Source organism: Ambystoma mexicanum, chromosome 9 (genome assembly GCF_040938575.1).
Source record: "Ambystoma mexicanum isolate Mex_15411 chromosome 9, UKY_AmexF1_1, whole genome shotgun sequence".
NCBI classification, from domain to species: Eukaryota; Metazoa; Chordata; class Amphibia; order Caudata; family Ambystomatidae; genus Ambystoma; species Ambystoma mexicanum.
Window position 1 is genome coordinate 1,407,904,244 of NC_090931.1, and position 24,509 is coordinate 1,407,928,752.

Below are 24,509 nucleotides of genomic sequence, written 5' to 3' on the forward strand. Positions count from 1 at the left end.
TTCCTGCAACATGTAACCTTCGAAAAAATGTCAGCACCCAGATGCCCCAGGGTTAGGCGTGCTATACAAATGCCAAAATAAATAAATTAATTACCATAGAGTGCTCTCACGGCCAGTTTGTAGACCAATTCTTTGAAACTGTCTTACTCTCCCTTTGCACATACCTGGTATCTGGTCCTATTCTTTTGGGTGAAATGCATCATACATTATACATTCATGCCACATGATACATCACTTTATCAGCCACCAATGGTTATACTTTACCAATACAGAAGGAGTGTATATTACAACATCTCTTCTGGTGTCTGCCATTCAAGGTATTTTTCTTCACCTGACACTGCAATGCTAGTCAGGGAAAGATGGGCAAGTTTGTTTTTTTAAAGAGGCATTGTGAGACAGATACAAGAAAATGTGCTCTGCTGTGGGTAAGATTCTACATGTTAAGAACATGTGGTAATGTGTGTTGTTAAGGAGATTATGTGAGTCATATCAGAGAAAATGTGTTCGCCTGTAAATAAGCATCTATATGTTAAGAAACATATGATGATGTGTGTGTTGCAGGGTGATATCCTTGTTTGCATTAGGCACCACAAGACTTATTTGGGGCATGCCTGTGTGTAAACATGGGTAGGATTTGGCATGTTGGTCTGTGTGTAGTGTGTGCCATTTGCAATGTGAAGGGAAAGGAGACCATCAGAGTCTAAAGGATGCAAAGGATCTTGATATGTATCAAGAGTTGAGTGTCATGAGGTGGGTGGCAGGTAGTAGTAGACAGTTCTTGCATGTCATTTAGGGCACACGGTTTAGAGACAATACACACAACCTGAGTCCCCGAGAAAACCCCAGCATAGAGATTTTGAGGTAAAGAGATATCTACCCCTGGAGAATGTCTAGGTATGTGGAGCAATGGAAGGACAGAAACATGTTGGGTTGTTAACCTAGTACTAACCACGGAATTCTGAATGCTGTGCCAGTGTTTTTGCTGACACTATCATTTAAGCTTTAAGCAGTACATTTACATTAAATCGATCATAAAACCAGCACATTGTAGAATAATCATGAATAATCTCTGGTGTCCTTCTTCTTAAGAACATATGTATAGTTCCCTGTAAGTTTAAGAAAATGATGGCTGACATTGGTATTGCAGGTGCTGAATCACAATCAGTTTCCCGGGATTAACCCTGACTTAGGTCTGGAAAATTGGTTCTATGTAAAAAGACCTCATTTAAAAGGTCTCAGGAGGAAAAGACTGATTTACAATTCCCAATTTTCTTTTCATCATAAAAACAGCATTGTAAAAGTATTGTTTCACTTGAGGCCTTTCAAATGCATAAAAAAAAAATATTAGAGGGTTTTCACCCACTCAAGCCTGCCATCGTTGCTCACTGCCCCTCCACCCCCACCCTTTCCCGTGGGATTTCAGCCCCAGCCCCCTAACCCCACCCCGCACCCAAACCAAAACATATACATACACACAACACTCACACCAACACACATGCACCCACACACTTTATCCGTTCTCCTCATACTGCGCTTCTAGGTCCTGACGTGCCTGTCAAGCTCCTGGGAGCACTCGTATACGTCAGGGGCATGACAGTTCCATGTAGAAAGACCGCTCTTTGTGGTCACAGAGCAGTATTTCTAAATCAATCTTTTGGTGAAAAGATCTTTTTAAAAGGATCTTTTTACTTAGAACAGGAAAACTGAGTACCTTACTCATGAGTAAGTTACTACAAATTCCCAAAAAGACAGATGAGTGATTAAAAATATTATGCAAGTCTTTTCTAGTGCCATATACTTATCTCCATGTTGCGTGACTCTTTCTGGAAATTAGAAAAAGGGGCACGTTTGTAAATTGTGTCTGTCCGTGGTAGTATCTGAAACTTGAGAAGGTGCACAGAAACCATTTTTCCAATTTTAACCCAGAACCCATTTTGCTTGTTGATTGTGCCTTCCTTACTTGTTGGGATATCATCCCTTGTGACTGAAAGTGAGCATCCCTACAAAATGCAATAGTAACTCCCCAATGAGAGTCAGTAATGAACACACCCCAGGAGGGAATGAGACCAGGGCAAGTGCGGGCGAAGTTAGAAAGTAAAGTTTATCCAAAATCAAATAGGGCAAACAGAGAACTCTGTAAACACTCCGAGAGCACTCTGCCAGACAACAGTAAAATATTCACATTTATTACAAAATCGCGTCATAGATGGCGTAAAGCTATAGGGGCACATAAATTGTGGGCATTTGATGGTGAAGATTGGACACAATGTAATCTGTAGGTCTGGTGCACTTGGATTGGCAGATGTCCACGTGGTGCCAGTGCGGGGTGCACGGGTCAACTGGGCTGTTCAGGGTGGAGCGCAGGGTCAGATGATGTCTTGAGCTGTTACAATTTATGCTAGCCTTTGCTCTTTTGACCACACATACTCTGACATTCATCTATGCACATTGCCATATAAGAATTATATCACTAGACATTTTGACCTGGACAATAAAAGTGAGAATACAGGGGTCCAGGTGCCTAACCTATTCAAAAGATTATATATATATAGATCCTTTAGATCTCACCAGGCAATTATTTATTGTTTGGTATTGTGAGGAAAATATAGTGCCACACATGAGGTTGTGAGTCTAAGGTGAGCTGTGGTGGTGCGTTGAAGAGGGGCATGCGGTTGTTGCTTCAAAAGGCATTGGGGTGAGGGGCTTGTTGCTCAGATTTCTTTAACCACAGTCTAGGGGTGCAAGACAAGTTCATGGTGACATCATGAGTCAGGGGGCTGAGGTGAGGGTGGATGCTTGATGCAAGCTCAGCAGAAGGGTGAGAGGTTACATTTGTAGCATCAGGGCATCAGTGAAGAAAGGGCCTTCAGCCACCAGCCCAGCAAGAGGGGGAGGACAGTGGGGGCTGAGAGCGTGGTGCTGCAGGAAAGGGGAGAGAGGGCCCTGTGGCCTGTTGAGCTGGGTCCTGTTCACTTTGCGGGGTTACATGCAAATCATTAGGATTAGGTAGAACTAGGTCATTGTGATTGCAGGTACGTCAAATAATATGCGAGCTCTGATTATAATGTAGATTACATGTTTATGTTTACCATGAGTATCATGTTACAAAATAAATCTATTTACAATAGCCGTGTGTTACGCTCACCTGGTATCCACGGGGACGCCAGCCAGCCGTATGGACACTGGTATCCTTCTCTGCGGTTCCCAGATGTGGCCAGTGGGGGAGGTTCTGCCTGTAATACAGGAGGACTATGTTCAAGACTGGCCAACTGGGGTAATTAGCCTCCCACCACCCTGTATGCCTTCAGCCCCTCTGGGCCTCTCCCCACCTTATTGTTGATTCAGGTGTGCTCTCCGTCCTGCCTTCTTGGCAGGGGCACGTTGTCCTTTGTGGGCGGATGCGATCTAGTTACTTCACTGATGCCGGCCCGTTTGAAGTCTTTCAGGTAGGTCTTATTGCTGTTGTATATTGTTGTTATTCCTGCGTGCCTTTCTCGGTTTAATAATGTCTCTTTCTCTTCCTTGGAAGTCCAGTGTGGTGCATTGGCTGAATTGGGTCTCGCCGGTAAATGATGGCGTGTAATGAGTGCTATGATGCGGTAAGTAGGCCCTATGCGCAGCGCAGTGATGCCTTGCCTTTGCTAACCTGTTTTCTTTTCTTTTCCCATAGATCGCGGTATTCACCCAGGGTATGGAATTCCAAGGCGATGCTGCTCGAGGGGCCACCTGGTAGGTAAGCTTTTCGGCACAGTTTGTTATGTTGTAATGTCTCTAATACCTTGTTTCTTTCCTTTTTGCAGATCCGTCGGTCCGGGAGACGTGAGGATCCTAGGAAGCTGGTAGCAGGAGCTGTGGGCAGCTAAAGATGAAAATTGCAGGTAAGATGCTGCTGTTAAAATGTTCCTTTTGTCTCCTTACAGGTGCTGTTTCTCTGAGGTTCGCGGGTATAGCTGGACACGGTGAACGTCACGTTGCAGGATTGCAAAGTAACACAAAGCGTGTTATCCAAGTCGGGTGTGGTTTAAATAGCTTCAAGAAAGTAGTCCAGTTAAAGTAGTTCATAGGCTACCACACCCAAAACACTATACCGCATAGCTTGGTTCCTAGGAGCCAAGCTATGTGGATGCATCCATGTTGGCTGGCAGCTTCAAAATAAAGTAGTTCACCAAACACATGTCTTCACTATGTATGAGCCTGGCGCCATAGGCGCCAGGACTTGCTCCAAGAGGGCGTAGGCAGTGGATGCCTAGGTTTATTGGAGACCCGAGCCAAGACCTCTCCTGGCCCACAGGCTTGCCAGAGGGGTTTTTGGATGTGGGTCGTGACAGCACTCCCCCCCAAGGCCCCTCTCATGGTATTTCATCTGTCCGTCCCAGGTTTAGTTGCGAAGTTTCGATGATATTTTTTGATCAGACGTGGTGCATGAATGTTCTCACAGGGTTCCCAGAATCTATCTTGGGGTCCAAATCCCTTCCAATCGATTAGATGGTATAGCTTACCCCTAGAATGCTTGGAATCCAGGATGCCTCTGACTTCGAATTCTGGTTCTCCGTCAACAAGTATGGGCTTTGGTGGTGTCCCAATCCTTGTACCGGGCTGCATTGGCTTTAAAAGGGACACATGAAATACCGGATGGATTTGTAGGTTAAGTGGTAAATCTAGTTTGACTGCCGCTGGATTGATAATTGCCTTGATGGTATATGGCACTAAGTACCTGGGTTGAAAGGTCCGGGTTCCCTTGATGGGTACGAATCTAGTGGCCAACCAAACCTTGTCTCCTACCTGATAGTCAGGGGCTTTTTTCCGGTGTTGATCAGCAAATTGCTTTTGCTTTTCCTTGGCGAGAATAAGATGTTCTTTGGCTTTTTTGAAAGCCTGAGTGATGGTGGTGTGAAGAGTTTTTACTGCTGGCATTTCCAAACTGGCTGGGAGATCCAGTTCAGAGGTACGTGTGTGTCTACCATAAAGGGTATAAAAGGGTGTTTGTCCCGTACTTGAATGCAAGGAATTGTTATATGCATACTCGGCTATCCATAGTAAGTCTTTCCAGTTTCTTTGTTCATGGTGCAACATGCACCATAAATACTGCTCGAGAGTCTGATTGGTCCTCTCGGTTTGACCGTCAGTTTGGGGGTGATGACTGGTAGATAGCCGGACGTCAATTTGCGCCATTGCACAATACTTTCTCCAAATGTTGGAGACGAACTGGCTACCTCAATCGGAGATCAGGACTGATGGGAAGCCATGTAGTTTAACAATACCTTCCAGGAATACTTTGGCTAAAGTGGATGCGTCTGGGAGGCGTTTGAGCGGAATATAGTGTGCCATCTTTGAGAATAAGTCCATGACTACAAGAATGGTGTTAAACCCTTGACTGGGAGATAGGTCAGGGATGAAGTCGAGGGAAAGAGTGTGCCATGGAGTGGGAGGAATGTCTAAAGGTTGTAGAAGACCGGATGGTTTTTGTGACTTATTTTGTGCGCAGACTCCGCAGGACTGAATATATTGGATGATTTCTTTACGCCAGGCAGGCCGCCAGAAGTTCTGTTTTACCTTAGCTAGAGTCTTGGTGATTCCAGGGTGCCCTTCGATCAGTGAATCGTGATAACCTGAAATGATATGTTGTTTTAAGTCCATGGTGGGTACATACAGACGATCCTTAAAAAAGGGTAAATGGTCTTTGATGGAATATTATTCCCCTTACGCTTGCCATGCAAGGAAAGCATCAGGATTCTTGGTCCGTTGAATCTCGTTTCTCAGTTCTACTTGAGTTAAAGCTGTCGTGAGGCCCAAGAGTTTGTCTTCAGGTATAATGGGTACTGGGTCTGGAGTCGTATATACTATGTCATCAGTGCCCATATGGGATAGTGCATCAGCTTTTCCATTCTTGACCCCTGGTCGAAACGTGATGACATAATAATATTCAGCGAAGAAATGGGCCCACCGCAATTGACGTGAGGACTGGGCTTTAGCTGTTTTAAGATATTGCAGGTTTCGGTGGTCCGTGATAACTGTAATGATGTGTCTGGACCCCAGAAGGTAGTGCCGCCAGGCCTTAAAGGCGGATTTGATAGCCAAGAGTTCTTTGCCAGTGATGGCGTAATGAATCTCCGGAGGTGAGAATCTTTTCGACCAGAAGGCCACTGGGTGTAGCTGGCCGGTTTCTGTATCTCTCTGTGAGAGGACGGCTCCCATTGCCATACTGGAAGCATCAGTTTCCACGATATAAGGGAGATCTGGGCGAGGATGTTGCATGATTGGCGCGGAGGTGAAACTTTTCTTGAGTTCCTGAAAAGCTTTTTCTGCTTCTTCGGTCCAAGCAAATGTTTTATTGCTTTTTCGTAACAATATACGGTGATCGGGTGTACAACCTGAGAGAAGTCTGGTATGAACCGGCGATAGACGTTCGCAAAGCCCAACATGCTTTGTACCCCTTTCAATGATGTTGGTGATGGCCATTTCAAAATGGCGTCTACTTCATGCACGTCCATCCTGATGCCTCCTCGAGTAAGGATAAAACCAAGAAACTCAACTTCAGTGATGTGAAAAAAACACTTTTCAAGCTTTGCATATAAATGATGTTCACGGAGCTTGGCGAGCACTGAACAAACGTGCTTGATATGATCTTGTTCCGAGGTTGAGTATACTACAATATCATCTATGTACACTAGGGCGCAGACATCAATTAATTCTCTCAAGACGTCATTCATGAAATATTGAAATGCTGCAGGAGTGTTGCATAACCCAAAGGGCACGACTTGATATTCGTACAAACCGTATTTGGTACGGAAAGCAGTTTTCCATTCGTCTCCGCTTCTGACTCGGACCAGGTGATACGCTCCTCGAAGGCCCAATTTGGTGTAAATCTGGGTATCTTTGACCTGGTTCAGCATTTCAGGGATAAGTGGCAAGGGGTAACGGTTCTTCACAGTGATCTGGTTTAATGCCCGGTAGCCAATACAGGTTCTTAAGTCCCCTTCTTTTTCGGTACGAAGAACAAAGGACTGGCTCCAGGGGACTTCGATGGACGGATGAATCAGTTTGCAAGGTACTGGTCTAACTAAGACTTCAGATGAAGTTTTTCAGGTTCTGTAAGAGCATAGATTCTGCTGCAAGTGACTTGTGCACCTGGAACAAGGTCAATATGACAGTCATAGGGCCTGTGCGGCGGCAGCGTGTTTGCTTGGTCCTTCTGGAATACATCCTGGAAATCGTGGTATTTCTTAGGCAAGGTATTAGTTACTCCCAGGGTTGATGCCGTCACTCCGGGAGTCATAGAGATACTGAAGGCAGGTTTCTGTTCTTGATAATAACAGGCTGGGGAGCAGTCACTGGGGAAGGTTAATTTCCATGCCTGCCAGTCAATCAAAGGGTTGTGAGCAACTAACCATGGCATCCCTTTATATTAGCCGGAATTGAGGTGCCTTGATGAGATCGAACGAAATAAGTTCCCGATGTCCGTCCTGGCAGAGCAAGATTATCTCGGCTGTGCATTGGGTTGCGGGTCCGGAAGCGATTTCTGTCCCATCCACCGTATTTACCTTGTCCGTAGTTGGCTTGAAACATAGGGGAGCCCCATCTCTGCTGCCAGGTCTTGATCTATATAATTCTCAACTCCTCCGCTGTCAATGTATGCTTCAACGGCATGCATTCTTGACGACTGTTGGTTGTTAATTAAGATCACTGGTATTGCAAAGTGTGAGGTCAGTGACTCTTTCCTCTCACTCGACAAACTGACCTCTACGTTTGCCGAGATGGGTAGTTTTCCGATTTTGATTCCTTCTCTTCATCTTTTTCTGTGTCCCCGACGATCTTCCTCGGGGGTTTTACTGGGCAGTCCTTCAGGAAATGTCCTGGTTTTCTGCAATACAGACATAGTTGTTGTTGTCTTCTTTTATCTCGCTCTTGTTTTGTTAGTGGAGGTCGTACCCCTCTGATTTGCATGGGCTCCACAGTGTTTTCTTGCACTCGAGTTGCGTTGTCTATTGGTCGAACATACACGGCCCGAGGGTCCATTTTGGAACGGTCTGCTTTTCGGTCTTGCAACCGGTGGTCTAGTTTCACGGCCAAATTTATTAATTCAGAACAGTCTCTGGAAGGATCAAACACTTGGGCTAGAACATCTTTTAATTCACCTCGTAAGCCCCGATGAAACAACGGGGTTCTTTTGTTTTCAGGCCACCTAGCTTCGGCAACCAATCTGTTGAAAGTTGCACTGTACGTTAAAAAGTCCTGATTCCCCTGTCCGAGGGAAAGGAGTTCATTGTCTACTGCTTGTTCTCGGGTATGGCAAGCAAAAAGCTTTTCCATTTCCCTCTGAAACCCCCTAAAGTCATGTAACAAAGGATCATCGTGGGTCACCAATGGCACCGACCAATCTGCTGCGCTACCACTCAGGTATGATAAAACAAAGGCTACCCGAGCTTGGTCATTTGGGAATGCTCCAGGCCTGAAAAGAAAGTGAAGGCGACACTGATTCATGAAAGCTGGGTACTTCCGTGGGTCGTCTGCAAACCTCTCCGGTGGTGCCAGAGGAACAGTTCCCGGTAACATGATCTGTACCGGAGTGGAGGTAGTGGATGGTATGGTGGGGTTTTGCATCGTTGAATTGCTTCCAGGTAGAGGCGTCTGTCCTGCCTGTGATTGCAAGTATTGCCTGCTAATCTCTTCAGTGCGCTCTTTGGTCACTAATAGGTCTCTCCGGAGGGCATTAGTCTCTTGTCGGGCAGAATGAACCTCGGCACGAAGTTCCCCTAACAATTGGGCCAATTGGTCTAATTCTGATGTCTCCATGGCACCCAGGTGGATTTGTTTGGCAGGCTTCGCGTTCTGTTATGCTCACCTGGTATCCACGGGGATGCCACCCAGCTGTATGGACACTGGTATCCTTCTCTGCGGTTCCCAGATGTGGCCAGTGGGGGAGGTTCTACCTGTAATACAGGAGGGCTATGTTCAAGACTGGCCAACTGGGGTAATTAGCCTCCCACCACCCTGTATGCCTTCAGCCCCTCTGGGCCTATCCTCACCTTATTGTTGATTCAGGTGTGCTCTACGTCCTGCCTTCTTGGCAGGGGCACGTTGTCCTTTGTGGGTGGATGCAATCTAATTACTTCACTGATGCCAGCCCGTTTGAAGTCTTTCAGGTAGGTCTTATTGCTGTTGTAGATTGTTGTTATTCCTGCATGCCTTTCTTGGTTTAATAATGTCTCTTTCTCTTCCTTAGATGTGCGGAAGTCCAGTGTGGTGCATTGGCTGAATTTGGTCTTGCTGGTAAATGATAGTGTGTAATGAGTGCTTTGATGCGGTAAGTAGGCGCTATGCGCACGCAGTGATGCCTTTCCTTTGCTAACCTGTTTTATTTTATTTTCCCATAGATCGCGGTGTTCACCCAGGGTGTGGAATTCCGAGGCGATGCTGCTCGAGGGGCGACCTGCTAGGTAAGCTTTTCGGCACAGTTTGTTATGTTGTAATGTCTCTAATACCTTGTTTCCTTCCTTTTTGCAGATCCTTCAGTCCGGGAGACGTGCTGATCCTAGGAAGCTGTTCGCAGGAGGTGTGGGCAGCTAAAGATGAAAATTGCAGGTTAGCTGCTGCTGCTAACAATGTTCCTTTTGTCTCCTTACAGGTGCTGTTTCTCCGAAGTTCGCGGGTATAGCTGGACACGGTGAACGTCACGTTGCAGGATTGCAAAGTAACGCGAAGCGTGTTATCCAAGTCGGGTGTGGTTTAAATAGCTTCAAGAAAGTAGTCCAGGTAAAGTACTTCCTAGGCTACCACACCCAAAACACTATACCGCATAGCTTGGTTCCTAGGAGCCAAGCTATGTGGATGCATCCATGTTGGCTGGCAGCTTCAAAATAAAGTAGTTCCCCAAACACATGTCTTCACTATGTATGAGCCTGGCGCCATAGGTGCCAGGACAGGCTCCAAGAGGGCCTAGGCAGTGGATGCCTAGGTTTATTGGAGACCCGAGCCAAGACCTCTCCTGGCCCATGGGCTTGCCAGAGGGGTTTTTGGATGTGGGTCATGACAGAGTGTGACTTTACCGTTTTACATTATACACATTTAGAAACAGATGCTAGTTGAACATGTTCGTGAACATACATAATATTGGAACACCATTGAGCATCTGGATCGTGTACCTTGCATCATATCGAATAAGTAAATTAACATATCATATATCAGTGTGAATGTTTGACAAAGGATAAGATTCACCCAGCAGTATGGGGCCCAGACATATAACCAATAGCTTTATGCACAGTAAAATAGGTAAAGATCTTCTTGTTTCATTTCATAGAATCAGCCCCTTAACACATAACTACAGGATGGGATTTATAACCTTTACAGAGGGATTACCAGTGTGGGTGAAACAGAGTGGCACACAGGCGTGGGGTCTGTATCTGTTACTTCAAAAGGAGAGCGAGGTTGGGGGGTTATCCACAGCATATGTCAAAATTGTAGGGTCTGCATGGGGACAGGACATGTTTGTGGAGATAAATTGTTTTTCTCGGTGTTACCCTAGATAACAATTGCAAACGCTCTGGCCTTTTAGCCAATTATTCTCAGAAAGTGTGCTGTACAATGCACTAAAACACATATTTATATCTTTCTCCTAGTGCAGTGTGTGGCATACCCCTGCAAAGGCATGTGTGTGCGTATTGCGCAAGCATGGTAATCTACGCCGGCCCAGAGTGTGGCACGATCTGTGATTTGTTGACGAGTTGAGGGGCTGGCCCTCAGAATGGCTCGCAGGGAGGGGCCGCACATTTTGTGTTACGCCACTGCTCGTACACACATGCTGTACCCTGTCCAGACTGGTGGGCAGAGCTTTGGCAAGATGAAACTTGCATCTGAGCTCTTCACATTAATGTTTCCTTCCCACTTTACCCCAGCAGCCCCTACTCACAGTTCTCATACTATGATGTAACATCCCACACAGAGACCTGGCAACTACATTTGTGCCAAAATCACCAAACCCAGATGGCAGAATTGGAAGAAGGTGACACTAAAATAACAGAAATTGCACAAAATACTCTGGACGAAATTGAACAAGTGCAACAAGAGACGTGTGTTTTTTTTGCAATTGTGCTATTTCCAATGACTAAAATGGTATCAACATGTTCACTTCGTTCCCAGCTGTGTCTCTTTAGGAGTCAGAAATTGGACAAACTGGATGTGTTGCATCACAGAATTGTAATGCAGTGCCTGGCCGATGATGAGAAGCACCACCTTGACATGCAGCAATACCAAAATCGTACCAAGAAGAAGTGTACAGAATGTAAAACATGTGTGGACAAATCAGCCAGGTTTGGGCAATGTGAAAATCATGTTATTATAATTGTTTCCAAGCTGGGCATCCTCGTTTTGAGATGTGCAAGAGTTGGGTAACACATTTATATGTTAATCTCTGTAGGGAATAAATGTCAGGCCGCAGGGTTTCTTCAGCACAGATGGCAGAAGACAAACACACCCCGAGCTCATTTCGAGCATCCACTCCCCCCTCTTATTCAGCCACCAGGAAGCTGGTAATGTTAGCACAACCTTTAAAAACAAGTTTTGAAATCACGGCTAATGGGTTAGACAAACACATTAAAGAAAACGCCAACTGCCATTTGGCTGGGACCCTCCGTGATTACAGTAATTCTAACATTTAAATACTTCCCCCAGTCGTCCTCGCTTCGCGGCGATGATTTACAAAGCCTTAAATGCATTGTTTTTCTAATACCACATTTCGAGCTTTATAAGTGAATTGGCAGCAAAGCAAGATCTTAATTAACACGAGCAACCATGGTCCAAGTTGGCAGAGCCCCTTGGAAATATCTTGTGGGTAGTCTCAGACATTTGTCTCTGCGGGTCCAAAGCAAATGCTCTTGCTTACATTCTCGGTCCTGTCCTTAAGACACCCTGGGGTGCGTGTCTGTAAACTCAGAGGCCGAGAAACTCTGGGGCTATCGGTAGCCGACGGGTGGCAACAGTGGTCCAGCCAGTACCACCCACTTTCCCTGCCGCATCAAGGGACGTTCTGCTTCCAACTTCTCCCAGCTGTTCTCTAAGGACTTATCCTGTGTAGGCAGCAAGAATTCTAAGCTGAGTTTATTGCAAATGTTCACAATTAGGCTTGCGTCTTTCAACCAATGGCTACCAATTTCAGAGCAACCGCGGTGGTGGTGGGGGAGGCAGCCTTTCATTGCCAACTTGTCTCTGGCTTTACAGCTGCTCACTGTGCGGCCGGGACTTTTCCCAGCTATTGGTAGCATAATTCTAACACCCATATTTTATTATTTATTTATGAGCTTTATAAAGGTCAGCATCAACACTGCCGGTACCTTCACTACTTGCCATTGTAGGGTCTGAATCCTCAGTTTTCCGCCACCCCATTTAGATCAACGGGCCGGGGTTTACTTTGACTTCGGTACTTGGGCCCCCTCGGTCACTGTTGGAGTGGCCTTCCCAGGCAAGGTCACTTGAAGCTTATTGGTTGATAGATTTGTCGCTAGGTACCTTTAGAGTGAGGTGAGAGGAGTCCTATCCCCACGGTAAGGGTCTGAGTGACTGGTTGGAAAGGATGGCTATGCTTGAACCGTTGGTTGTTCCGTTCTGAAGTTCGTGACCGATCCATGTTGTTCCATAGAGCGGCCCAGGCCTGCTCAGAGGTCTTTCGCCGTGGATCCTCTGCCTGGGCCTTTTCAGAATATGAGAGGATTGGCTGCAACTAAGGTTCCAGTGAGAAGGGTGCGATAGGCCGCAGTTTCCTTGTTTCTTTTTTAGCTACATATTTGCCTTGTTTCAGAAAACATAAATGTCAGAGTAACACAATCAGTCAACCTCTTAAGATAATCAGCATTGGTCAACATTGAGTATAGCATGTAACATAGGCATCACTTGGATACAGTGCCACACGTGACCATGTTTCCAAGGCAACTGGTATAGTCCAGTAAACCCACAAATAACCTTCCATTGAGTGGAAATGTAAGTGGCACTTACTTTAGAAACCCAACGGAATAAACTTTGGAAATTTTTGTATATGAATAGTTACTCTAAACAGGCTAGCATGAAGGAGCTGGTATTAGGCTCCTATCCCTGAGTCATTAATCTCTTTGATAAACTTTCAGCGAATGACTATGAATCACAAACCAGGACACCATTAGAAGCAACTTTGTAGTACCTAAGAAAAAAAAACTTAAACAATCTACAAGTCACACAGAACAATGCCCTACAGGCAGCTATGGACTTGGGTAAGCATCCCACATCTCTGAAGACAGGAGATCCGTTCACTGGCTCCCGGTCAGAGAAAGAATCAAATTCAGGACTCTCTCCATCACCCATCGTTGCTTAATCAACCATGCCCCGACATACGTGACCCAGAAAATTAAAAGACAATTCCCCATGAGGTCTCAGAGGTCTGCCCACAAACACTGCCTGACTATACCAAGATTCAACCGCAAAAGATCAGGAGTCTCCAGTTTTCTAGTCTGTGCGGCTAGTCTCTGGAACAGTATTCTCAAACGGCATATGCCATGCTTTGGGGATCACACACTTCTTACCACATGGATAAGATATACGATATTCAAAAAGAAGGTGTATTAAACAGGTGTCTAAACCACAAAACAGGACAAGAGAACCAATGATATATCAAATTATCACGTTAAAAGGTATTTTTATTTATTAAATGTGTAGAGTAAAAACTCCTAAAATTATCAAATTACATAAAACTCAATATCAAACACGATGCATAAAACATGTAAAACATACACTTTACAAGACACAAGGAAAACACATACTGTGGGTTAATTGTTGTTATAATTGCAATGTTTCTCCGTATGAAAATTCACACTGGAGTAGTTTGTCAAATTCTAAAGTGCAATTGGTATATTTCTCAAACCCAACTTGTACAAGTTTCTGTCCTTAAAACACAGACAAATGTAGGACATTCATCCGGGGAAAAATTGCTTGTGTATTTCTAGTGATAATTCTTCTTTCCTATCACGTTCTTTCTGTCAGTTCCTCAACAATGATGAATCCTACGGGTTAAAGACACACTGTTGCTGATGTATATTTAAAGTTTTTAAATCTTGTCATTAGACTTTAAGAAAGACAACCCCGATCCACCTAGTGGGCTGAGTATGTTTGTATCTTACATGCCTTCTAGAGTGTGGTAAAAGAATCCACAGTCTATGCACACCAAACAAATTGGTGACAGGATGGGCGATTTCCTTTTAAATGGGGAAAATCACTCGGAACCTCCACTTCCTCTGCGGACAAACAACACAGAGAGAGAGAGAGAGAGAGAGAGAGAGAGAGAGACAGAGAGGGAGACTATCTAAGTATAAATTCTCAGTAGAGGGACTAACCGGAGTATAAGTATCTAAGTAGTGAATAAGCTTACCTATGAGTGTTGCAGGTAAATTCTATTGCTGTTGAAGGAGCGCCTTCCACAAAGGCTGTAGATGTTTTGTGGTGCGATTTGTTTTCTACACAAAGAGAAATAGACAAAACACCCAATGGTATCAGAGCCTCTGTCAAAACTGAGGGCATGAAATATTGTGTCATTAGGGTATAAAGGTGCTTACTGTTGTCAAAAAGTATGTGCACCTATATATATGGTTGTACTACTATGGTTGAATATAGAACACAAATAAATAAATAAATAAATAAATAAAGCAGCCTTGCTTACAACAGGGAAAATCCCTTCTCCAGTGTTTGACTATTAAGGCAATTTACAATGTGCTTGCTGTTGTCAAAAGGTATAGGCACCTGTATATATAATTGTGCCACTATGGTTGAGTAAAGCACACAAATGAATAGAGAAGCCTTGTTTACAACAGGACAGATCCCATCTCTAGTGTTTAACTGTTAAGGCATAAGAATAGAGATACCAAGGAGACTCCATTAGTATTTGTGAATACTTTTAGTAACCTATCCTATAAAATCAAAGGCATCATTAACAAAAATTGGGAAAAAGTAATGACAAAGGAATGTGAAAAACCACTGGTATCATTCAAAAAAAGCACCACCATACGCAACCTAGTGATGAGAAACGATATTGGGAATCACAAAAAGAAAGTACCCTAATAGACAAGATTGTGGGGTCTACCGCCAGTATCCGGACAACACCCATTTGGTAATTTTATCATGTGTAGTCAGACTAGGAAGACCACCACAGTGGATTTAGGTCTAGAAAGAGAGTGGGACAACACAGAACATACTAACTGCAACACAGAAAATGTGGTATATGTAATTAGATGCCCTTGCCAATACATTTACATTGGAAAAACTAATCGTAAGTGTAAAACGAGAATGATTGAGCACAAGAGTTGTATCAAAAATAAGATAGATCAAGCACCACTTGTAAAACACTTCTTAGAAAGAGATCATAAGTACACTGACTTCAATCGGACCATCTTGAAACATGTAAGAGGAAGACCTTATCAACAAAAACTATTGAGTCTGGAACAAAAATTAATTTTTTTGATAAAGAGCCATATTGTAGGTCTTAATGAAAATATTGAGTGGCACAATGCATAAAATATACATACCCATGTGCCCAATCAACTCGTTAAGGAATTTTTTGTTAGTCATATAGGCATAAAGAATGGAGATGGAAAATATACTGTATAAAAACTTGGAAACAACCTTAACCACTAAAATGGCCGTAAATGCAAGGAGTCTCTAGACCTTAAATGAAACCTATTCTGTTGTTAGAAGACAACCTGATGCAAGAAAATGTGGTGATAATTATTTGGAACACTCCATAAAGGAATTCATGTCATATAGGAATTTGTCATGACACTATGCGTTTTATGATATTACCAAGCATTTCCACTGGCCTGTGTAAGTAGTGAACGCACGTGCTACAATCTGTGTCCTTTGTCAGATTTATATGTTTTTTGACTTAAGGGTTGTACACCTAACATTAAGATTTACTAGCCACTTGGCACACATGCATGTATGTACTTGCATGTGCACTACACTACACTGGATGGATAAAAACCTTGGAACAGCTTTAACCTTCTAGTGGTGGCAAATGCAAAAAAGTTCTTTAGCCGTTTGATGAAAACCATTCTACATGTAAAGGACTAGCTCAGTGATGGTGTATACAATATGTTTCCCTTGTGGGATCCCCTGATATAGTGTATGACAACCTTTGCTGATTTCCATAATGATTTGTTTTTTTTCCACCATGTGAATTATGCAGACTGAATATATATTGCTATTGCTCCTAATTATACTGTTGCTAATTGTTATAATGATTTGGGATTTTTTCATCATGTCTATCATGTGAAATGGAAAGTTGTGTGGACTTTAGGTTTATGTTACAACTAAATGTTGCCATTGTTGTTTTGTCTATTTCTGTTTGTGTAGAAAACAAATCGCACCACAAAACATCTACAGTCTTTGTGGAATAGGCTCCTTCAACAGCAATAGAACTTACCTGCAACACTCGTAGGTAAGCTTATTCACTACTTAGATACTTATACTCCGGTTAGTCCCTCTACTGAGAATTTATACTTAGATAGTCTCCCTCTCTGTCTCTCTCTCTCTCTCTCTCTCTCTCTCTCTGTGTTGTTTGTCCGCAGAGGAAGTGGAGGTTCCGAGTGATCTTCCCCATTTAAAAGGAAATCGCCCATCCTGTCAACAATTTGTTTGGTGTGCATAGACTGTGGATTCTTTTACCACACTCTAGAAGGTATGTAAGATACAAACATACTCAGCCCCCTAGGTGGATCGGGGTTGTCTTTCTTAAAGTCTAATGACAAGACTTAAAAACTTTAAATATACATCAGCAACAGTGTGTCTTTAACCCGTAGGATTCATCATTGTCGAGGAACTGACAGAAAGAAAATGATAGGAAAGAAGAATTATCACTAGAAATACACAAGAAATTTTACCCCTGATGAATGACAGAAACTTGTACAAGTTTTGGGTTTGAGAAATATATTGTACTTTAGAATTTGACATACTACTCCAGTGTGAATTTTCAAACAGAGAAACATTGCAATTCTAACAACAGTTACCCACAGTATGTGTGTTCCTTGTGTCTTGTAAAGTGTATGTTTTACATGTTTTATGCATCGTGTTTGATATTGAGTTTTATGTAATTTGATCATTTTAGGAGTTTTTACTCTACACATTTAATTAATAAAAATACCTTTTAACGTGATAATTTGATATATGATTGGTTCTTCTTGTCCTGTTTTGTGGTGTAGACACCTGTTTAATACACCTTCCTTTTGAACATCGTATATATACAGGCCGATTCATGTAATTCCTCTCAAAAGTGTCGCACGCGGCTGGCGCACAGCGTGCCCGTGCGAATGTCTGCGCCAGCCGCAGCGATAAAATCAATTTCCGCGCACAGCGTATTCATGGATTCCCACCTCCAAAAGCAGACGTGGCGCAGAGTGGCGCAGCGACCCTGCAGCAGCGCCAGTTACGCCCCCAAGAACGCCCTCGCGCAAGGAAAAGCCATCAAGATCGCGAAACCATCGCAAAGGGCTGCGCCAACCCTGTACCAGTTTACCGGACTGGCAAACAGCAAACGCAAATCGGGGAACGCGTATTACGGGTGTCGGGAACACGCGTGCGCGATAAGTTTCACACGGGACCTGGCCTGGGGGAGCGTGTGCGTGTATTTCAGGGGTGAGCGAGAAGTATTACATGCGAATGGCCTGGGTGCGTGTATTTCAGGGGCTCGCGGGTGGTTTCACACGCGATCAGGCCTGGGGGAGCATGTGCGTGTATTTCAGCGGTGCGCGAGAAGTATTACACGCGAATGGCCTGGGTGCGTGTATTTCAGGGGTGCGCAAGAAGTTCCACACGCGATTGGCCTGGGCGCGTGTATTTCAGGGGCTCGCGGGTGGTTTCACACGCGATCGGGCCTGGGGGAGCGTGTGCGTGTATTTCAGGGGTGCGCGAGAAGTATTACACGCGAATGGCCTGGGTGCGTGTATTTCAGGGGTGCGCGAGAAGTTCCACACGTGATTGGCCTGGGCGCGTGTATTTCAGGGGCTCGCGGGTGGTTTCACACACGATCGGGCCTGGGGGAGCGTGTGCGTGTAGTTCAGGGGTGTGCGCGATAAGTTCCACACGCGATTGGCCTGGGCGCGTGTATTTCAGGGGCTCGCGGGTGGTTTCACACGCGATCGGGCCTGTGGGAGCGTGTGCATGTATTTCAGGGGTGCGCGAGAAGTTCCACACGCGATTGGCCTGGGCGCGTGTATTACAGGGGCTCGCGGGTGGTTTCACATGCGATCGGGCCTGGGGGAGCGTGTACGTGTATTTTAGGGGTGCACAAGAAGTTCCACACGTGATTGGCCTGGGCGCGTGTATTTCAGGGGCTCGCGGGTGGTTTCACACGCGATCGGGCCTGGGGGAGCGTGTGCGTGTATTTCAGGGGTGCGCGAGAAGTTCCACACGCGATTGGCCTGGGCGCGTGTATTTCAGGGGCTCGCGGGTGGTTTCACACGCGATCGGCCCTGGGGGAGCGTGTGCGTGTATTTCAGGGGTGCGCGAGAAGTATTACACGCGAATGGCCTCGGTGCGTGTATTTCAGGGGTGCGCGAGAAGTTCCACACGCGATTGGCCTGGGCGCGTGTATTTCAGGGGCTCGCGGGTGGTTTCAAACGCGATCGGGCCTGGGGGAGCGTGTGCGTGTAGTTCAGGGGTGTGCGCGATAAGTTCCACACGCGATTGGCCTGGGCGCGTGTATTTCAGGGGCTCGCGGGTGATTTCACACGCGATCGGGCCTGGGGGAGTGTGTGCGTGTATTTCAGGGGTGCGCGAGAAGTTCCACACACGATTGGCCTGGGCGCGTGTATTACAGGGGCTTGCGGGTGGTTTCACATGCGATCGGGCCTGGGGAGCGTGTATGTGTATTTTAGGGGTGCGTGAGAATTTCCACACGCGATTGGCCTGGGCGCGTGTATTTCAGGGGCTCGCGGGTGGTTTCACACGCGATCAGGCTTGGGGGAGCGTGTGTGTGTATTTCAGGGGTGCGCGAGAAGTTCCACACGCGATTGGCCTGGGGGCGTGTATTTCAGGGGCTCGCGGGTGGTTTCACATGCGATCGGGCCTGGGGGAGCGTGTGCGTGTATTTCAGGGGTGCGCGAGAAGTTCCACACGCGATTGGCCTGGGCGCGTATAGTTCAGGGGGTCGCGGGTGGTTTCACAGTATGTGTGTTCCTTGTGTCTTGTAAAGTGTATGTTTTACATGTTTTATGCATCGTGTTTGATATTGAGTTTTATGTAATTTGATCATTTTAGGAGTTTTTACTCTACACATTTAATTAATAAAAATACCTTTTAACGTGATAATTTGATATATGATTGGTTCTTCTTGTCCTGTTTTGTGGTGTAGACACCTGTTTAATACACCTTCCTTTTGAACATCGTATATATACAGGCCGATTCATGTAATTCCTCTCAAAAGTGTCGCACGCGGCTGGCGCACAGCGTGCCCGTGCGAATGTCTGCGCCAGCCGCAGCGATAAAATCAATTTCCGCGCACAGCGTATTCATGGATTCCCACCTCCAAAAGCAGACGTGGCGCAGAGTGGCGCAGCGACCCTGCAGCAGCGCCAGTTACGCCCCCAAGAACGCCCTCGCGCAAGGAAAAGCCATCAAGATCGCGAAACCATCGCAAAGGGCTGCGCCAACCCTGTACCAGTTTACCGGACTGGCAAACAGCAAACGCAAATCGGGGAACGCGTATTACGGGTGTCGGGAACACGCGTGCGCGATAAGTTTCACACGGGACCTGGCCTGGGGGAGCGTGTGCGTGTATTTCAGGGGTGAGCGAGAAGTATTACATGCGAATGGCCTGGGTGCGTGTATTTCAGGGGCTCGCGGGTGGTTTCACACGCGATCAGGCCTGGGGGAGCATGTGCGTGTATTTCAGCGGTGCGCGAGAAGTATTACACGCAAATGGCCTGGGTGCGTGTATTTCAGGGGTGCGCAAGAAGTTCCACACGCGATTGGCCTGGGCGCGTGTATTTCAGGGGCTCGCGGGTGGTTTCACACGCGATCGGGCCTGGGGGAGCGTGTGCGTGTATTTCAGGGGTGCGCGAGAAGTATTACACGCGAATGGCCTGGGTGCGTGTATTTCAGGGGTGCGCGAGAAGTTCCACACGTGATTGGCCTGGGCGCGTGTATTTCAGGGGCTCGCGGGTGGTTTCACACACGATCGGGCCTGGGGGAGCGTGTGCGTGTAGTTCAGGGGTGTGCGCGATAAGTTCCACACGCGATTGGCCTGGGCGCGTGTATTTCAGGGGCTCGCGGGTGGTTTCACACGCGATCGGGCCTGTGGGAGCGTGTGCATGTATTTCAGGGGTGCGCGAGAAGTTCCACACGCGATTGGCCTGGGCGCGTGTATTACAGGGGCTCGCGGGTGGTTTCACATGCGATCGGGCCTGGGGGAGCGTGTACGTGTATTTTAGGGGTGCACAAGAAGTTCCACACGTGATTGGCCTGGGCGCGTGTATTTCAGGGGCTCGCGGGTGGTTTCACACGCGATCGGGCCTGGGGGAGCGTGTGCGTGTATTTCAGGGGTGCGCGAGAAGTTCCACACGCGATTGGCCTGGGCGCGTGTATTTCAGGGGCTCGCGGGTGGTTTCACACGCGATCGGCCCTGGGGGAGCGTGTGCGTGTATTTCAGGGGTGCGCGAGAAGTATTACACGCGAATGGCCTCGGTGCGTGTATTTCAGGGGTGCGCGAGAAGTTCCACACGCGATTGGCCTGGGCGCGTGTATTTCAGGGGCTCGCGGGTGGTTTCAAACGCGATCGGGCCTGGGGGAGCGTGTGCGTGTAGTTCAGGGGTGTGCGCGATAAGTTCCACACGCGATTGGCCTGGGCGCGTGTATTTCAGGGGCTCGCGGGTGATTTCACACGCGATCGGGCCTGGGGGAGTGTGTGCGTGTATTTCAGGGGTGCGCGAGAAGTTCCACACACGATTGGCCTGGGCGCGTGTATTACAGGGGCTCGCGGGTGGTTTCACATGCGATCGGGCCTGGGGAGCGTGTACGTGTATTTTAGGGGTGCGTGAGAATTTCCACACGCGATTGGCCTGGGCGCGTGTATTTCAGGGGCTCGCGGGTGGTTTCACACGCGATCAGGCTTGGGGGAGCGTGTGTGTGTATTTCAGGGGTGCGCGAGAAGTTCCACACGCGATTGGCCTGGGGGCGTGTATTTCAGGGGCTCGCGGGTGGTTTCACATGCGATCGGGCCTGGGGGAGCGTGTGCGTGTATTTCAGGGGTGCGCGAGAAGTTCCACACGCGATTGGCCTGGGCGCGTATAGTTCAGGGGGTCGCGGGTGGTTTCACATGCGATCGGGCCTGGGGGAGCGTGTGTGTGTATTTCAGGGGTGCGCGGGAAGTTTCACACGCGATTGGCCTGGGCGCATGTATTACAGGGGTGCGTGGGAAGTATCACACGCGATTGGGCTGCGTGCGTGTATTTCAGGGGTGCGCGGGAAGTTTCACACACGATTGCCCTGGGCGCGTGTATTACAGGGGTGCGCGGGAAGTTTCACACGCGATTGGGCTGCGTGCATGTATTTCAGGGGTGCGCGGGAAGTTTCACACGCGATTGCCCTGGGCGCGTGTATTACAGGGGTGCGCGGGAAGTATCACACGCGATTGGGCTGCGTGCGTGTATTTCAGGGGTGCGCGGGAAGTTTCACACGCGATTGCCCTGGGCGCGTGTATTACAGGGGTGCGCGGGAAGTTTCACACGCGATTGGGCTGCGTGCGTGTATTTCAGGGGCTTGTGGGTGGTTTCACACGCGATCGGGCCTGGGGGAGCGTGTGCGTGTATTTCAGGGGTGCGCGGGAAGTTTCAAACGCGATTTCATCAGGGTACGTGTATTACAGGGGTGCACGGGGAGCACCACACGTGAATTGCACGTGTGGGTCCTCCCAGGTGTTCCCTCTACACCCTCCACGGCCCCTGCAGGTGGCTCACACCACAGGGGCCTAACCTGCACATGTTCTGCAGGCACCCCATCCACCATGGCCATGCTCCCCAGCCAACCCACATGTCAACTTGCACTACTGCCCACCAACACATGTCCCCCTGCACCCCCAGCCACCAGGGGCACCCTCCACCAGGCCCCCACCCATGTCTCCCACCCCTCCCATCCCCCAGCACTGCGGGGCACCTTCCAGCAGGCCCCCACCCATGTCCAACTCATGTTCCCCACCACCCCCACCCCCCAGCATTGTGGGGCACCTGCCAGCAGGCCCCCACCCATTTCCAACTCATGTTCCCCACCACCCCCACCCGCCAGCACTGTGGGGTACCTGCCAGCAGGCCCCCACCCATGTCTCCCACCCCCCCCACCCCCCAGCACTGCGGGGCACCTGCCAGCAGGCCCCCACCCATGTCCAACTCATGTTCCCCACCACCCCCACCCCCCAGCACTGTGGGGCACCTGCCAGCAGGCCCCCACCCATGTCCAACTCATGTTCCCCACCACCCCCACCCCCCAGCACTGTGGGGCACCTGCCAGCAGGCCCCCACCCATGTCTCCCACCCCCCCACCCCCCAGCACTGTGGGGCACCTGCCACCAGGCCCTCACCCATGTCCCATCCATGCCCCCCTGCACCTGGGTCCCAACAATCCCCAATCATGTCCGTAATGGCCATCCTCCCCTGCCAAAAGGCCCAACCAACTATCACATCCACCCACATATCAAAGGCAATTACATGTTACACACCCAATGTAAATAATGCAAATGAACACATGTCTGTCACACACAATGGCTGCAAGTGAATGTTAAAACACCCAACATGACATGCATGAAAGCAATGAGATGATACGACACATTGAAGGATGAAAATAAAAATGTATTGAAAATCAACTTGAAAGGAAATTAAATAAGAAGAACCACAAAGCAAAACAACCAAAAGAAGATGAATGTCTATGAAAAAAATCAAAAACACACAGCACAATCAAAATGAATGGTGTCCAAAGTCACAGTCAGAAAAGTAATCCAAGTGTAAATGATAAACAAAAACCATTGCTCCATGGCGATGAAGAAAAACCCAAAAATAAAAGAATCCATTGAAGAACTATTTACAAGATAATCCCGGGTCCATGAGCCCAACCAAATGAAACCTAACTATGACAACTAACTAAAAACTGAACTATATACAAAAATGTGGCGCATTGTCCAATCGCAACCAAATTAAAAAAAAAATGAAAGGAAACCTAACACTAACTATATAACTATATACAAAGGCGGCGGGCAAGTCCAGCGGCTCACTCCGTGGTGTTCCAGGCCAGGGCATCATCGAACTCCTGTTCGATGTCCCGGAGGCGGTCCTGTTCCATGGCCCGAGAGTCCGCTGGGACGACACCGTCTCCTCCTCCAACCCCCTGCGGATTGCCTCGAGGCACTTGCCCGCCTCAGGGCCCTCCGCATGGAGTTCTCTGCCCTGACCATTGTGAGCTACGCCTCTTCTGCCCGCCGCCGCTCCGCACCTATATGCTGGCCCAACGGTTGCCACACGGAAGACACTTCCCGTCCTGGGTCCTCCTGCCCTCCGGCCGATGCCTGCCCCTCCGATGTTGATGGCCCCGAGCCATGATGCATCCCACGTTGACTCCGCTGCTGCCATGACGCCACTGCCTCTGCCAGCACGACGGCATCCAGGCTGATGGAATCCACCGACGCCGTCGTGCACGTGCCCTGCATGATGATGCCGGTACATCCTCCATCTGCTGGGGTACAGTTGCTGTGGTGTCCACCCCTGCTGGACCTCTGACTCCCGACTGTGGCAGGGATGGGATCCCCACCGAGCTGGCTGCATTGGTCAGGGCAGGTCCACAGGGGGCCCTGGTGGCATCTGGCCCGGAAGACGGCAAGGAGAACGACTGGCGTATAGTCTCCACAGAGCAGGAGAGGGCCGCCAGATTGGCCGACACATGCAGGAAACCCCCGAACATGGACGATCCCAATTGGGCCACGTCGGCACGGTGCTCTTCGTGATGACATGCGTGCTCCTCCTAGGAAGCACGCACGGCATCACGAATCACAGCCGTGCGCATCGCGACCCCAATCAGGACCTTCTCCATACGGCCAGAGGTCCCCTCGTCCGCAGGTGGAGGGGAGTCAGATGACATGGACATCCCCTCTACCTGCGGACGGGCCTGGGACGGGGCATCCCTGCTGGTGCATGGTGGTGCACCCACAGGGTCAGGGACAGCGACATGCACAGGCCCCTCCACGGTGACCTGTGCTGCCTCCTGCCCCTGCCCCTGGACTGCACCACTTGCACCAGCAGGGATGCCCCCACAAGGCCCCATGTGCGCCTCAGTGGCGGCCTCCTCCTCCTCTGTGGAAACCACCAACCTGGATGGCTCCTCACCGTCTTCCGCCGTAGCAGGCCCCTGTGGGGGCTCACCCACCCCTTCCGCTGCAGCCGTGGGGGCATCCCCGCCGCCTTGCTCCACAGCGCCGTCTCCGCCCTCTTCTTCACTAGCCGCTGCATAGAGGGAGACATAGAACA